At 43.3% G+C, this 17,236-nt stretch overlaps 1 protein-coding gene across 3 annotated transcripts in view; it reads right to left on the reverse strand.

The window, feature by feature from the left end:
* Positions 1-16,943, reverse strand: part of ADD3 (adducin 3) — a 90,645-nt gene extending 73,702 nt beyond the window's left edge. For 2 of the 3 annotated variants that reach the window (XM_042818193.1, XM_042818190.1), the window contains exon 1: positions 16,866-16,943. The gene's annotated coding sequence lies outside the window, so the exon portion shown is untranslated. The remainder of the gene's footprint in view (positions 1-16,865) is intronic. The other variant, XM_042818192.1, reaches the window with a different exon arrangement.
* Positions 16,944-17,236: the final 293 nt, after the last annotated feature.

Genomic DNA, 17,236 nt, shown 5'->3' on the forward strand with positions numbered 1-17,236 from the left:
CTAGGAGATCAAGGACTGGAAAGGTATAAACAATCAACTGTTGTAATTACAGCTCAAGATTAAAAGATTTTAAAAAACTTTTTTTTTTTTTTTTTTTTTTTTAAACACACCCACAAGAACCTCCCAACCATCTGTTTTCACTAAGTATTTAAATCAGTGTTTTCCCCAAATTGTATCAGAAGTTGGCTTGTGTTGCACATTTCTTGGGATGAGGTCAGTAACGTGCACTAATGCAGGGCTTTGGTTGCAGTAACAAGTGGATGAAGAGGGGAATCCACCGTCTATCAGCATCCTCCACCAGGAATCAGAACACTGTCTGAAGCCACATGTGATCGATCTCTCAAATGTACTCCTCAGGCATTTGAATTTTCCTTTTAAATTTGATCAGTGTAAGAACTTTTTATTTCAATATTTGACAACAACGCACTAACGGGTGTTCTTCTATAAGGGAGGTCTTTGCAGGCCACCCAACTGTACTCCTCCCCAGCCTAACAGAAAAAGCTTTCCCTTGTGATTTCAGTTTATTGTCCATACTGATCCTAATATCCTGCTGCTTACCTTTCACAGATAAAAATTATATTCTAGGAGAAATTAAACCCAAGTCCATCAGCACAAGTTTTCAGCTGCTCAACACCATCTGTCCCTATCACAGGAAAATTCACTCCCTTTCAAACTCAAGTTTTTAATTACTAAATATTTTGAAGAACTCTCTTCTGAGAAGATAACTGCAAACCAGTTCCTCAATAACCATGGGCACTTTCAGAAAACTTGAATGCTCCTCCAGCTCTCCCACTTGCTTCCCGTAAAAAAGCAGTATTTGGACTTATCATCTGGAGAAGTGTACAAAAGTGCTGAGAACAGTTTCTTTGTATTTTGATGCTCTATGAATCACCAAGAATGGAACATGAAGCCAAAAAACTGTGAAGCACGCACATGTACAAACAACATCTAAGATCTGGGAAGACCTATTTTAGACAAACCAAAATGTACCCTTGACATATCAGGAAGAGACCAACAGGAACTCACATTATGCCACTTCCACATGAGACTGTTTACATTTGTTTGGGCCCACAAATCAATACGAGCATCAGGAATTAATAAAGCCAGCAGTACCGAGCAGCTCTCCAGAGACCAGCCACATCTGTTCAGCAGTGCCAAACTGCCAGCTGGAGAGAGTCCCAAAAGCCTTTACAGGGTCATCATGCACAGCAAAAGCTCATGCTTGGCTAAAAACTTCCAGCCTAGCAATGAAAAAAAAAAAAAAAAAAAGGTAATATGCATTCTGCTAATTACATTAAGTAATTGAGTCATATTTAACTCTGTTAATTAGGATGCTTTATTTTAATGGCTCTAATAACCACAGTGTTTACATTCCTGTTTTGTTTCGGTATTGCAATGAAAATTTAGTCTGAAACAACATCATTTCATGACAAAAAAAAAAAAAACAAAAAGCTTACAAGTAATCTATTGAAAGTCCAAAGTAAGACACCTCAGGTGAAGATAGTTAAGCACACAAGGGCATTTTATTTAAGTATAAATTGTAAGAATGTCCTTTCCCTATGACCGTTTGATCGGATCCTATCACAGGATGGAATATACCATAACATAGATGACATCTGCTGCCATCCCCATGACACCCCTTGCTGGCACATAAGACCTTACAGGGCATAAAAGTTATTGAAACAAGACACTATTTCTGCACCAACCATCTGCTGGCCTTTATGGAAACTCTCCCTTGCAAACATGTCTAAATCTGAAGTAAAGAATCATCTATGCACAGCTAAAAATCCATCATACACGTGTTGATGAGATATACTGTAGAGTACTACAGTGAGTTAAGTCCCACCACATACCTTCCTCCTGCTTTGGGGGTGCTTGCTGCCCATTGCCGTTTTTGCTACTGAATTTCCAGTTCTTTTCTCTCTGCTGCTCTCTAAAGCTAACCCAAATGGTTGGTCCGTACTGCAACTCATCACAAGACCCACAGAGATGGTGCTTTTCCCAGGTGAAGATCAACCTGTTGAAATTAGTCTGAGCAACTCATGCCAACAATTACTGCGCAGCCTATTTTATTAAAAGCAGATCACTGCTTCCAAACTTAACTCTTAGCAGCAAACTGCATTGCGGGTTGCTACTTACCCTCAAAGGCACAAAGTCTTCAAGGTTTTGTCATTGCATAGATTCATGGTTTTTGAATCTATGCACTGTTTCAGAGGAGCATCATCAGTGCAGCCGCAGCACATGGAACTCAACCTATGAAGGCATCTGAAATTATGAGGCTCAGATTCAATTACCAATTCAGCTCCTAACTTTGTATTCCTTTAGGCAGAGCTCGTTATCCACATTACATCAAGCCATCCATCTGGGAATGCAGAAGTCATTTGCCCACCTCTGCAGTGTATTGTGAAGTTTTTAAGATGAAGACATATTTCATCTTGTGGTGCTACATAAATAAGCAAAGTATTATAAACAATCATTTTTATCTGACTGGGGTTATGTCATATGGTTTGCTTTCTCTATGAAAGAAAACATGTACATAAAGTGCAACCAGATGCTGTTGGCAAAGAGTCCATTTAATATGGACTCATTTCTAAAAACATGATTACAGATGTGGCCTACATCCTGAACCCAATGTTTAAGGGAAAATTCTCTCTGTATGTAATCATTTAACTTGTCTTCTATGTTTTCTCCAACTCTCTTACACAAAGTTTTTAGAGCTACAACATTAAAACACTCTCACCTTTTCACAATTCCATCACAAAAACAATTCAAGCATACTCTTACTTACAAAAAACCGAACATGCTGCTTAGGAAACACTGCTTTGTAGCAGTCCATTCCTGCATCAGCTGTAAAAAGAAACTTTTCAGGTGAGAGCTAAGGTTGGAATCAGCTTCCTCACCACCTACTTCCCTAGCACTGCCCCAACGCATGAGCTTATTTTGAGAAGTCCATGAACGGTTACTATAACTCTACTCACGGAAGTAGAAGAACAAAGAGGCTTCAATTAAACATTTGTAGCACTTTAAGGAGAAGAGAAATTTATCTGATGCACACCTAAGTTTTAAATCAATAATGACATATTTAAAATCTCTCAATAGAGCTTTTGGCAAGCTAACTCAAATTATATGACAAAAATTGGTTTGTTCTAGCGTCCCGTAGAAAATTAAACAACTTTTTATGCTGATAAGAACATAATCAACAAAATTAATAGGAACAGTAACAAGTCCTGAGCTGAAAATCAGTAAGTTCTACTTACTGATCTTCCACATGAACTGATTTATAAAATATTATCACCTTAGCTCACAGAAGTTTTATTCAAACTCATTCTCCTCTCAAAACAGAATAGAAACAGGAAGCCTGTCTGTATCATCCCACATGTAAAACCAGAAGATCTGCACTGGTTTTGAAGTATTTAAGAACAGCACTCTTTATAAACACACTGCTGAGCTGGATCAGACAAGTTCATATTCATAAGAATGCTGAATCCTGTGCTGAACAGAAATCTCTCTGTACAATTATTTTATTCTCACTCTACATTCATGTTCATACAAAACTAAATTAGTAAAAAATCCCAAAGTGGTTCATAGTTACTGAGGTTATTGTTTTGGCAATGTGTTTATCATAGGAATTACAGAACTTGAAATAAGGTTAAGTAACCACCAGTGGCATCACTTAAATTAACAATTGAAAAGAAAATAGTCCCTGTCCCCATATTACCTCTTGGTTGAACGTTTGAAAAATGCGTAACTCTTTCAGAAGGCACTGGCATTTATGAGCACCTGCATTCCTCACTGAAGCTCAAGTACTTGATTAACCTAGACCATTTTTTTCCAAGAAGTGTATTTGGAAAGTCACATGAAATGATGAAAAAAGTTGAAGAATAAAATCAAAGTGGGGATAAGTTGGATTCTCACCGAGGAAACACAATGCAAGATGACATGAATGAAGCTTCAGGTTGAAAACTCTCCCAGGCAGGTAATTTGGAAACACCAAGACATCACTGCATTTGCCTCTGAGCTCTTCCAGGGGGACTGGGGTGGGTATGCAGGTGGGCAGCACTGAAGATTACCTCCAGCAAACTTCAATGCTACCCCTCATTGGAAAAGAAGAGCCCACCCAGGTATGGAAACTTAATCACTGCTCGTAACAGAAGCCTTGCTAACAAAGCTGCTTCTTCAAACATAAAAGAAAAGCTTAACTGAGAGTATTTGTATCCAGTTCTGAAATCGACCTATGGATGGAGGGCAGGAGAAACACATGAGGATGTGCTTGTCTGTGTATTTCCTTAAGTGAGAATACAAACAAATTGAACTGCTTAGGAACTGAACACCTCCAGGTGGATACTGACCACACTGAAGTCAACAGCAAAATCCCTTTAATTTACTGGATGCCAACAGTTTCACACTATGGGCTGTCCCCAGCCAGAAGCTGTCACATTACTGAGGGCTTCAAACATCCTAAATAGCAAAGGATAAAACTGCAGCATTTGCACAGCTTATATTAAGAAGTTAATTAAAAAAAAAATCTCACGGTCCGAGTCTTTCCATAGGTTAAGCCAATATGCAGATGGATTAATTAAATATTAGAGCAATCTAAGTAAAAAACTGAGAACTAAACAGACTCGTGCCATTCTTAAAGAGCTGGGAGGACCCAGAGTTTGGATCCCGCTGAGCCATGTGTAGGCACAGCACCATGAGTGGGTCACTCACACTGCCCCAATGGGGCACCCCAATCAGCCAGCTAAGGATTGAGTTTGCCTCACTGTAAGGCTTCCACTGTCAATAGATTTCTCTAGAAGGCAGCTCAGACCAGGGATGTGATTAAGGACACCAACAGCTCCTGCCTTCCTCTGCCTTAGAGATGGAGCCAGGTGGTGCCCAGAGAGCTGGATGCCCCATCCCTGGAGGCATTCAAGGCTGGATGTGTCTCTGGGCAGCCTGGTCTAGAGCTTGGCACCTAGACATAGTGGGGAGTTGAAACAAGATCATCTTTGAGGTCCTTTTCAGCACAGGCTGAATTCAATGACAAAGTTCCAGACAAAGCTGAGGAGCCCTACCCAGTGCAAATCCCACAAAGACCTTGAGGTGCTACGAAACACAACACAGTCCTGGAATATTTGATGTGAGAGATGCAAAGACAAATTAGCAAGCTGCACAACTGCACACTTCAGTAGCTCCATACTACTATGCTAAAAAAAAAAGCAAACCAAAGCAAAGAGATATCAGAACCTCACACATGCTAAACACACTGCCCAGGAAACTGAGTAGCAACGTAACTGAGTAATGTAAGGATGTGAACTGTAATATTCATTCTTTCAGCGAGTTACACAGCACGGTACCCCTCAGCCCACAGCTGCTTGCAGGTAACCAGGATTTTACATGCACCCGTACTCATCCACCTGCAGGACTGACATGGATGTTCTAATACCTGCTACAGGCAGACCTCACTTTTACAAATGCTTTAATAATTTTGGCACTTCAGGGCAAACTTTTCTTCTCTCTTATGTAACACACATTGCTACAGTCCACAGAAATATTTCCAGAAGTTCATCCTTGGAGCAATATGCAGTTTTACCCTTTCTGCCAGCTTCTTTTTTCATCAAGAATCTCTTTGTGTTCTACATACACAAGATATAACGGCAAAGAAAAAAGGAACTGCTAAAAATGCTGCAATCATTGCATAGAACTATAATGCACTGCAGTTGTGTACTGCAAGTGTTCATCTCAAATCAGACACAGTGTTTTGCTGTGTCCAGTTTGCATCTGCCAATGCACTATATTCACTATAACCCACTGTAATGGCTTTTGCTTTAGCAGAAAACCGCTTCTAACATGGGCAGTAAAGAAATAAGGTTAGAAAAGGAGTTCAGTTATACAATTGGAGTATGAGGGAAAGGTTGGATATTAGGAACAATTGCTCCTGCTGAATTTATGTGGTGTTTGAATCAAAGGGGCTTCCTGAGTAAGCCAGAATTCAGGGTAAATGCATACAGACAGGATGCAGCGATGGCACATATTGCCTGAACTGTTTGCTCCTGGTCTTTCAGTTACTTCAAACATTCATGCTCCTTCAGTTTTAAACTCTGCTAAAATCAAAATGAGCAATTGTCAATTAACAAAAAAAAAAAAAAAAAAAAAAAAAAAAAAAAAAGATGGAAAAACTAGCATCAGCCAAATCTGGCATTGTTTATTTCAACTATATAGACTCATTACGTCCGGTCCTTGGATCCTCTTTATTATACCCTCATTTCCCCCCTGACTGAAGAAACTTCTGTAGCAGAAAACCCTAAGGAGCCATAACTTAACAAAGACAGCATCCTAACTTGATACAAAGACTGCATGAATGAAGCCAGTAATCTGGGTATGGTTTAAAAAAAAAAAAAAAAGAAAGAAAGAAAAAAAAGAAAGAAAAAATTCCAGTGGACAAAATGAAAAACTACATTCAATAATAAATCTTTTTATGAGTTAGCTTAATACCCTTCCTCTTGGTACCGGAATGTAATGTTGTCCTCCTTGCCAAGAAGGAAAAAAAAAAAGAAAGAAAAAGAAAAAGAAAACCCCACAGAACAAGAACCACGAGAAAATGAAATAAACATCAGATACACACTGCATTTTCAAAAAACATGCTATTTTTTTGTATGAGCTTACATGGGATGCAGTGGTACAGTGGGGTGCTCGCACCACTTTCTCTCTGCACAAAAGGGCCGAGATCCCAAACCCAGAGGACAGTGCCTGAACTCAGGCACGAAGGCACTGCAGCTCTGATGTAAGTGAGAGGCAGAGGCACCACGCTCAAAATCTGTGCATTTAAATGGTGTCCAGTGTAACACTGAGCCTTTGGGTGATTCACAGTGAAAATTCAGGAAAATTCAGCCTCTCTCTTTTGATTCAGCCCACATCGAAACCAGGTCGGCCAGCGCGCTGACACAGCCAGGGCTGTTATTTTTAAACACAGCCACAGTCTATTTAGCTAAAGCATCTTTACTCTGACTGAGCCAGTATTACTTTGATAAGACTCCTTAAGTATCTGCACTGAACCCTGTGCATCACACCAACCAAAAAAAGCACAAACTTCTGAAGATAAAGATAACACTACGCTGCAGTTAGGAGAGGGAACAGAAAATAAATAAGAAAAAAAAGCACAGGAAAAAGTGAGGACACCCCACTGAAGGACATGGAGCTATGTACAGGACGGCTGTGCACACTGTGAGTGCGTATCATTCACCACCTGCAGAGACAAACTGGAACAATTTCAGTCAACTTCACAGCAAACAGCTTTCTGTTCTTTGGAAAGTCAGCATTAAATTTGTTAAAACAATTTTGGTGCCAAATTTGTTAGCAGTAACACTAGGCTTTCTTACACATCATTTAACTGCTGAAAACCTGGACAGGAGAAGACAGCCAACACTGTTTTGAAAAGCACATAAAGAGACCACAAGTTTTGATTGTGGGACATTTTGGGAGGCAGCTGAGCAGTGCTAAACCTGCCTATCTGCAGTTCTCAATGCAGTGGTTACTTCTTCAAATAGAAAGTCCTCTTACAACCACAGGTTCATTAGCAGAACCAAGCCCAACCCCATCCTTTCTCTCCAAAAAGCACTTTGGTCTACAAATTGCAGGTGGTTAACATAAGAGACCAAGACACCTTGGTCAACTCGATGCAATGAAATTTTACTGCGGAGACATTTTAGCCTCAGCTTGTTGTCAATAACCATGAGATTGAGCCAAAAAGTGAAATGAGCAATGTTACACACTGCTTTTTAATTTACAACAGAAAAATTAGCTATGGACTTCCATGCTGTACAGAAAGGCTGCAGACTTAAAACAAGGTTGTAACAGAAAGCACCCCATCCCAAGCACTGAGCCCTTATGCTGCCCAAGACCCTCCACTACACTAACACCTGCAGAGCCATGCAATCACTCGGTCCCTTTAACTCCAACAGCAAGCTGACTTCAAGGACTTCATGCAGAATGGGAAATACCTGAACTTGCAGGGACACCTTCCATCTGCCTGCACACACACATACTCTGTACAGCCCCCTCCTTGCAGGATTAAGGGTTAGGTGAGCACTGATATGTGCCTAACAGACACAACTGCATGATACAGTCTAAGGATAATAAAACAAGCAGACATGCTTCAACGCTTATTCCTATGTATTTGTCAGCTTTTTCACTCCTCCACATTCTGTGAACCAGTTGCATTGGCAAGTCCCACTTCGGTTATCCCTATTTTTCTTCTTTTCCTCCCCTACATGACACCTTCATTCTTCAAATCTAGCATCTAGGACAGGAAACTCCAAACTATCAGATAACAGGAATGGCTTTTCAAAACTTGGAAGGTTCTGACACATTTCTGAGCCTCTTAAGAATTGCCAAAACAAACAGTGGACAAGGAGGTTTTAATTAAAATAATTCTGAAGTCTCTGTAGTTTCTCCAAAACGTTGCCTTCAACCCAAAGAGCATCCCTTCTAACAAGACCTTTCCCCTACAGATTCTGGGAGTAGTGGAGCAGCCACCTTGTATCCCAAAGTCTGGAGCCACGGCTTCTTTCATTTGAGCTGTCTACAGACAGCATTTACACAGCTTTGTTTACTTTCTTAAATTGTTTTTGAAGAGACAGAGAGCATAAGCAAAAGTTTAGAAAGAAGGTGAAATAACCTTGGAGGAAGGACGTTACATTACACCACATCACCCACAACAGTCTCCACAGCATAAGTATATGCCAGTAAGCATTCTTCAAGTTAACTAACAAACTGAAGAGTCATAAAAAAGAATTACTTGCATTACACATTTACACATTATAGCTGGTAATTCTGCAGCTTTCATTTCATCTTTGAACCATCAGTTATACTGACAAATAACAGCGGCAGCAGCACATTATTACATACAGAGTAAACAAATGACCTTTATCTAACTTTATTAAGGTAATAAAGGACAGATTTATTTTTTTTTTTCTTTCAAGAAACTTCCTTCAAAGGGAGTTTTATAGCTTACCACCAGCAGGGTGTGGATTGAAGCTAAAAACTTTGAAATGGGTCCCTGTGAAATCTGAAACCAAAATACAGCAAAGGTCACCCTTCTGTGCAGAACCATCCCATCTGCGTGCATGCTATAAGCAAAGCTCTGTTAGCTGAGCCTCGCCAGCAGCCCAACTCAACTCACCCCCCCAGGCAACAGCAGCAACATCAGGTTTCTCATACAAAGATAAATTTACTGCCTACAATACCTGTTACTATACATTTGCAGCATGTTTGATAGCAGCCAGGCTCTCCCGTTACATGGCATACCTCAAGCTATTTTTTTCTTGTTAAAAACTAACCCAGGTTATAAATATGACTCTGTTATTCTTACTCCCAACTTGAGCTAACTCATTTTGGTCATAATTCCACAGACAGCAGAGAGTCTTACGCAGAGTATTATCCAACCTTAATACGAAAGGAAGCAATATATCTGAATTATTATTTTTTTTAAACACGAAAGGAGACTATTTCAACAAGGAAACACGGTGAATTTTTCCAGTCAGAGAGGTAGGATCACCAAATCCAGATCTGGAGACAACCAGACTGTTACACTTCACTCTGTCTTTGGGGCATCAGCAGGAGTCCTTTCTTCTGGAAAGGTTTTTTGCCTATGTTTTTGCCCACAGGTATGTAGGGGCATTCCCATTTCCAGCTGTGGGACCTCACCTGGGTCTGTGTGAGCTGAGCCGATGGAGATGGAGCAGCTCCCACCTCTGCCCCCAAGCACTGAGCTCTCTGAGCGCTCCCTTCCCTTGGCTCAGGTCGCATTGCGTGCTCCTGCCAACCGAGGGAAGATCTGGCATCCTCTGCAGCACAAAGATTTCACAAGGCGTGGGACTGAGAGGCTGACTGCCCTTGCTGGAGGGCACAGTTCTGGCAGACAACATCACAGCACACCGCATGGCCACTGGAGGTGGAGATGGCATCTTGATCCAGGCACTCAGAGATTCTCAGGCTTAAGGCATTGTTGAGAAGAACTGAGCAGCCTTAGACATTTAGCCTTACGGAGGATTTGCCTTAGGGCATGTAAAGTTACAAGCACGATTGTTTAAAAACAGCTAAGTTGAACAAACACACACCAGGAGGACAGCATGCACACAAGCCAGCACCTGAAGAGGAAGCAGCACTGCAAATTTCCCCCAAATCCTTGGCTCACAGGGAAACAGCTGACACAGACAGGGAATCCATTGCCCCTCTGCTGCCATAGGGTGACTTCTCCAGGCACCTCTGGAGTTTTACAGCTTAAATGTTTTATACAGCTAAAGCACATTGTCTAGAGTTCACATTTCAACTTGGAAGCTCCCTGGATTCATTTCAAGACGTATAAATTTTTTTATAAACTAACCTGGTTTTGAGCACAGAGCTCACTCATTCTAGCACCGTACAGATGTATTCAATCTCTTAGCACACTGCAAGATTATTTAAACAAAGTTTGAAAGGGAGAAGTAAAGGAGGAGGAAAATCCAACTGCCAGACTGCTGGGACTGTTGGCTTTCTCTGCGCTGGATTGTTGTTTTCTTTTTTAATTAAAGATCTTATTTTTTGCTCAACACTAGACCCCTGATTTTGATTAGCTCGATAATGAACAAGCCAACCTTATAACATGAGCTGTGCTGGCTGTGGGCTTACTTTGCCTTAGAATCACTGCACTACCTACCACTGAAACATGTCTCACAACTTCCTTTCTCCTCCTCAGCCACCGGGGGTTAAGCCTTCACAATGAAAATATTTATGAAAATTTTATTGAAAGATCCACCTCGGACACTTTGCCTTAGAAGATGGAGTGCTCCATTCCAAGCCATACAGACGCAGTAAGTGGGGTCTGTCGGGTGCCCCAGCTGTGTCCCTGCAGTCCTCAGCCACTTAACACTGAGCACATACGTGTGCCTGAATGCCAAGCCAGCTACACAGCTCTGAATATTCAACCTATAACAATCAGCATGCTTACAAGAAATCTAATTTGTATTCACTATTACGTCCATTCATGGGAATGGAAAAACAAAACCCAAACAATCATGTATACGCAGATCCTTTTGTAACTTGGAGAATTTTAGGAATAAGCAAACTACAAAGCTCCTGGAATGAAAATGCAGTTTGCCCTAGGAGAAAACTTCCATTTACTGAATGAGTTGTAGACCATAAACATCTCAGCTTTTTGCCTTCTTGCCCAGCAGTTGGGCCAGAAAAAAAAAATATATATATTTAGAATCTCTTGAAGAAGAGTTTTGTCTTTGTATATATCTTTAGACAAGCATGCATTTAAAGCAAGCAGCCAAAATTCCATAGGCTAACCATGAACATTACAAAGACTTAAGACTCCTCAAATGAATATTTAGCACAATACTTCATATGCAATAAAGATCTGAAACATGATGATGAGCCTCTGGGCACTGCCACAATTTGATCATGATAAGAGAAATACTTGACTGGTTATTCATTTATTACGGCAGAAATACTATATCACAAGGGCTGATGCTGTGTTCAGTTAACTAAGGAGTGACGGCTGTGAATCTGATACACAAATCAGCTTCTTGCACCCTAAATTTCACAAATACCACAGAAATTGCAAATAAATACATCTGGAAAAAAAAAAAATCATGAGAGAATACATCATTTTTCGCTCTTTAGAGTACTATGTCATGAAATCTCAAAGAGAAATTTGAATGTTCTAGCAATTAGATACTTTGGTTTGGATTGTAAAAGTAGCAGTTTGTCCTGCGCATAGCAATGTTTACTGTATTGATAGTACACCAACAAACTGGCTTAAATCATGTCTCACTCCTGTTTTAGAATTGTCTAGGATTCTGGAGAAGTGACCACGCAATTCATAAGTTCTCATGGAAATGGCTGTGCATTTGTGCTGGAAAAACCACAGGTTGTCACCATATCACCAATGGGGTGTCACTGCTCAGCCCCACACAGAACTAGATGCACCACCTGCTATCATCCACTCTTTCCACCTCTGAAGTCCATTTCCAATTTCAAATTTCAGCTTATTTTTTTTCCATATTTTTTCTTTCAGGCTGAAGGTTGCCTCTGCCAAGTATCTGCTAGATGTACAGTGTCTGAGACAAAACTCCTACTCTTTCTGATATGAGGGCTCATGAGTATGCTTTCCAATGCTATAGTTTAATTTTCATGTTTAAATCCAGGATATTTTCTTTGGAATGCACTATCTAACTTTCAAATACTTGACTCTGTGACCTTAATGAATCTTTAAGCATAGAGTTTTTTGTTTATAAATTTATAAAGACTAAAACGTGGGTGAGTTGTTGCTGTTCATTCCCAAGGCATGCATCTGAACTGGGCACTTTCTGAAAGGCTGAGGCATTGACTCCTGGCCTCGAAGGCAGCCTGCAGGCTGTGCTCACCCAGCCCGTGTTTAGAGGAGAGCAAAGCAGGAGGTTGGCTGACAGACTTCACCCAAAGACTTGGACCTGTGGTTGTCTTTTGCTTGGGATCTGCAGAGGAATGGGGGAAGCACTGGGACTGGAGCTGAGACCAATCCCAGCAGCAGAAAAAGAACTGGAGAAAGTGAAAGCCCCCAGCATACACGTCTTCACAGGAGATGTTATAATTCCCATTGATCTAAAATTTGTTTATTTCAGCCACACAATCAGCATCAGCACCGAATGGTTTCTACAGGCTTAGGTCAAGGCTTCTAGAACTGACAAAATAAAAGTCTTTCTTCATCTCAAGCGAGTCTATGGTTGGAGGGGAAAATATAAATACTTTGAGTTCTATTTTGTTTTTATTGTTTTTAATGCATTAGCACAAGTAAAGAGAACTTTATCCAATAAGCAAGGCCTTCTGTTTCGCCCCGTATTTACCATCCAGCACAGGAAGGCTTTGCTGGTGCCATGCATCTTGCAGTCAGACCTGATGCTGACCACAAGCCTGCAAACACATGAAGATACAGATCTGGTGGACTTTTGAAGAATGTCATGCCCTGTGTAATAGCCACAGGTGACATGCATAACTTTACCTATTTTCTACAACAACAACAACAATAATAAATGTACTGCTCTCCTAGGCAACTTGCTCCTAGTGGCCACGCTTGAGCAGACGACCTCTAGAAGTCCATCCTAACCTAAACCATCCTATGATTCTGTGATAATACAATTAAGCATATGCAACAATAAAAAGAGCCTTAAGATGAATTACTGCACATGTAAATTAAGATGACAAACACAAGTTTTCACAGTAATTCAACAGAACCCTCTCGCTTTGGCCAACGCAGTCCAGCATTCAGCTGAAGCTCCAGCCATAACCACCATGCTGTGCTGAGGACTCATGCAAGGCAGCACACTGACAGGAAGAGAAGCAGCAAACTGCAATCTGACAGCTGCTTAAATGCAATACCTCAATTGGAGAAGGACCTACAGTGCATGCTGACTGCAAAAGGGGAAGGGCATTCTACCAATTGCTCACTGCTGCAGGTCAAGCGAAGGCAAAGTGAGGAGCCATGGAGCTGCTTGCCCATTTACTGACCTTGCCCTCAGCCTGCCAGCTCATCCAGAAGTTCCCTGCTGCTCTGAAGTCCCCAGGAATTTAACATGTTAAACAACACAAGGCAAGAAAAGAGTTTTTTCCCAGCCAAGATCAGAATAGGTGAAGACTGGAACAGTGAAAGAGGCTACTATAATGGTGCCATATTTTGCTCTTTGTTCCAGCTGATTGCATCCCTGTAAAGCAGAGTTTACACTACTACCATTTGAATGACATTAAATATGATAAGGAATCTTAGATGTTCCCAGAGTCTTGGTAAAGCAGTTACCTACATCACATAGACTGAACTGTGAAGATGCAGGGTAAAATGAAACAGAGGAAAACACCATCACCCTCAAATTAAGGGGCTTTATTTCAGAAGATTGTTAAAGAATCCCAAGGAAATCCCGACTTATTCGCAAAATATTTTCCAGTTTAGTGATTATTTTAAGTGACAAACCTCCCCACTGTAGTCTGGGTTAAAAGAAAGCTGTAATCGAAGACACTTTCATACCTGACCAAATTTATTGATGTAATTCAAAATTGATTTGTCTTAATATTAATCAAGAACTATCCACCATACAACTACATTTGTCATGACTTCAAAAGAAAGATCTCGAATTCTCATTTGTGCAAGGTAACAGAAATCGTTGTGCATCACAGAAGTGCTTCCCCATGCTGTCGGCCTCAAAGTTAACATAGGAAATAGATCTGCTTGCCTCTAACTTGAACATGAACATGTTCCTTATGAGTCAAAAAGATTTTAATCCATCTTCACGCACCAAGAAAATGCTGCATGAAGACACTGCCTGCTGAGAACCACCACCAAAAGCAACACTACCTCTTCTCCCAATACGACAACCCGCATTTCAGAGCAGAGCTTGCAGAGAAGCCTGTGATGTAACAGCAAGCAATGCCGCTAAATAATATAGATTACATTCTTCTGAGTCAATACCAAAATACCGACCTACTCCATTTTTGAAACAACGACACTCAGAGATTGCAAAATTGACTTACAAGAGAAATAACAGCTTGACGTTGCTATGGCCACTACAGTTACAGGATATTTCTTAAAGAAACAGTTTTTTTTCCTCATGTTTAAGCTAGCAAAGGCAACTTTGTGTATCAGCTCAAGGTCACATAGGTTGTTCCCTATGCCAATTTTTTTTAAGCACCCTAATTCCAATGCCATCCCTGCGAAACAGGCTGGGAAGGATGAGACCTGCAGCAAGAATCGTAACAAGGTGGCCCCACACTCACTTCCAGCAGTACATGCAGTGGAAATGAGCCCAGCAGAGTCAGGATCCAGCTCACTCCATCCCACCATCAGTAAGCCCACACCACTTGCCTGGCTCCAATGGATCCCAGCCACTCCACAAGCACCACAGATGCATCACCCCCAAAATCATCCTTTTCTTAAATAGAAGACCAGCTGTGTCAATCCTCGGGCAAGAGCGGAGCATAATAAGCAATTTAGCCAAGGCATCACTGCACCCCCAGAGATCCTGGAGCACAGCAGCACTCCATCTATTGGCCAAGAATGAAGGACTGCTCAGCCATCAGTGCATGCACTGATCCTGACACCGAGAACCCTCAGTCCCTCCCCACTTCAGGTTTCACATTCCCCCAGTGAAAACTAAATATCAGCAATGTCTTATTCTAAAACACAACACGAAATCCTGAGAACCTGAGAATGCAAAAGCTTGTAAAGCTATAACTGGTATCCACTAGTAGTGAGTGTGCACAGAGTTCAGGAGCTCACACACTTCTTACTCACAGAGCACCCACCAACCCTACAGGGGAACAGGGAGGCTCCTGGACCCTGTGCCCTCCCCATACACCAGGCCCAGCACAGGAGGCATCTGTACAACCCAAAATCTCCTCAATCTCAGCAAAGCCTGGAGTCTGGGGTCACAACTTCACTCTTCTGGTACCAAAGCCGATTGCAGCAACAACTTGTCCTGCCTGAGAGTCATTCAGCAAATATAAACATGGAGTCTTTTATAACCTTCTGGCAATCATTTTTTGGTATTTATTTTACCTATTGATTTTATAACTCAGCTCCCCCACTGATGAGCTCCACCCAGCTGAGGCACAACCTTACACTCTTCCCTCTGCTTAGGATCACACCACCACCCTCTAGGTGCTCTGGGGGTGCTGGTGGACACAAAGCAGCAGACAGGGGCTCAACCCACCTGTAATGTACAAATGCTGAGCAGAGCCACACTGCAGTCATGCCAGCTGGTAATGCAGATGCTGCCAATCTGCTGGACTGAAACGAGCTCCAATTCATAGACACACTTACCAAACTTACTCTGAATTTTTATATAAGAGAAGAAAACAGTCTGCAAACTCAGGAACTGGGAGCAAACTCCCCAAGGCCCTGTGTAACCCTCCTCACTGAAGTTAAAGGCATAAACACCCAATTTTCTCCTAACATACACAGACATAGAGCACCGCAGGACACGGAGCAGTTCCCAAAGCTGTAGGAGCAAAGTGTGGAGAAGAGGAGGGCCAGATGTTGGCCACAGCTTTTGGGGGTGCTGCTGGTGAGCAGCGCCGTGCTAAGACGGCGTGTGCTTGAGAATGGGATCCCTGGCAAACGGCAAAGGTGCAGCTGAAAGCGACGGAACATTTCCAAAGCCCAGCCCTCGTGGAAGATATAAATTATAAGCCGTTTTCTGAGCCTCGCATGGGCTGCCGCGTCTCGTGATAGCGCCAAGCCGCTCCATCGTTACAATCGCTTCCAACACCGCCCTGCATTAGCAATTTCTGCACAGAGGCGCGCGCTATTTCAGATCGGCGCTGAGGCAAAAAGACAGCATTGCAGCACCCGGAGAGCCCGCGGGCGGCAGCGCGGCCCCGCAGAGCCCCCCCCGACCGCGGGGCGCCGCACCCGGGGAGGGACGGAGCGACCCCCGGCTCTCGGCGCGGAGCTTCGGGAAGCGCGGACGGGAAACGGCGCAACTCCGCAGCGACCGAGCCGGGCGGCTCCGCGGCGTTACGGCGGTCGGGTCACCGCTCGCACCGGGTTAACAGGGGCAGAGCCGGGCCGCGCAGTGCTCCCGCTGCGCGCAACGCAGCCCCGCAGCCTTCGTGCGCCCGCAGCCGGGATGCGCGCACTCACAAACACACACGCACACACACGCATGCACACGCTCAGCACGCCGGGCCGCGCGGCCGCAAACTTCACCCCCCAGAAGCGGCGGGGGGAGCGGACATCTTGGGGCAGCCCCGCACCGCCTCCCCCCATTCTCTGCTGAGCAGGGAGACATTTTACCGAGCCCCAGCCCCGGCGGCTCGGCTCCCGCTTTCCCCTCCCCACCCCGAAAGGCAGCGGCGCCGCGCGGCGTTACCTCGGAGCCCCGCGCCTCACTCCATCCCTCCGGCGGCGGCGGGCGCGGGAGCCCAGCACCGCGGTGGGCGGGGAGGGGCGGAGGGGAGGGCCGGGGGCAGGAGGGGGCGGAACGATGTGGCAGGAAGGGACACCTGGGCTCCTCCCCTCCGCTGCTATCTGCCCGCGGCCGTGCCCTGCCCCCAGAGCCGCTCGGCCAAGTTTGAGGGGCCGCGAGGAGGAGGAGAGGGAGAAGGAGGGGGGAGTGAGGAGGAGGGGGGGTTGAAAAAAAAAAAAAAAGAAAAGAAAAGGAAAAAAAAGAAGGAGGAGGAGGTGGTTCTGACGAAGCCCCGCCCGCCGCCCTCCATTGTTGCCCAGCCACCCTCACTGCCG

This window comes from Centrocercus urophasianus, unplaced genomic scaffold (genome assembly GCF_019232065.1).
Source record: "Centrocercus urophasianus isolate 14NV4802_14NV808 unplaced genomic scaffold, USGS_Curo_1.0 seq_17, whole genome shotgun sequence".
Classification (NCBI taxonomy): Eukaryota; Metazoa; Chordata; class Aves; order Galliformes; family Phasianidae; genus Centrocercus; species Centrocercus urophasianus.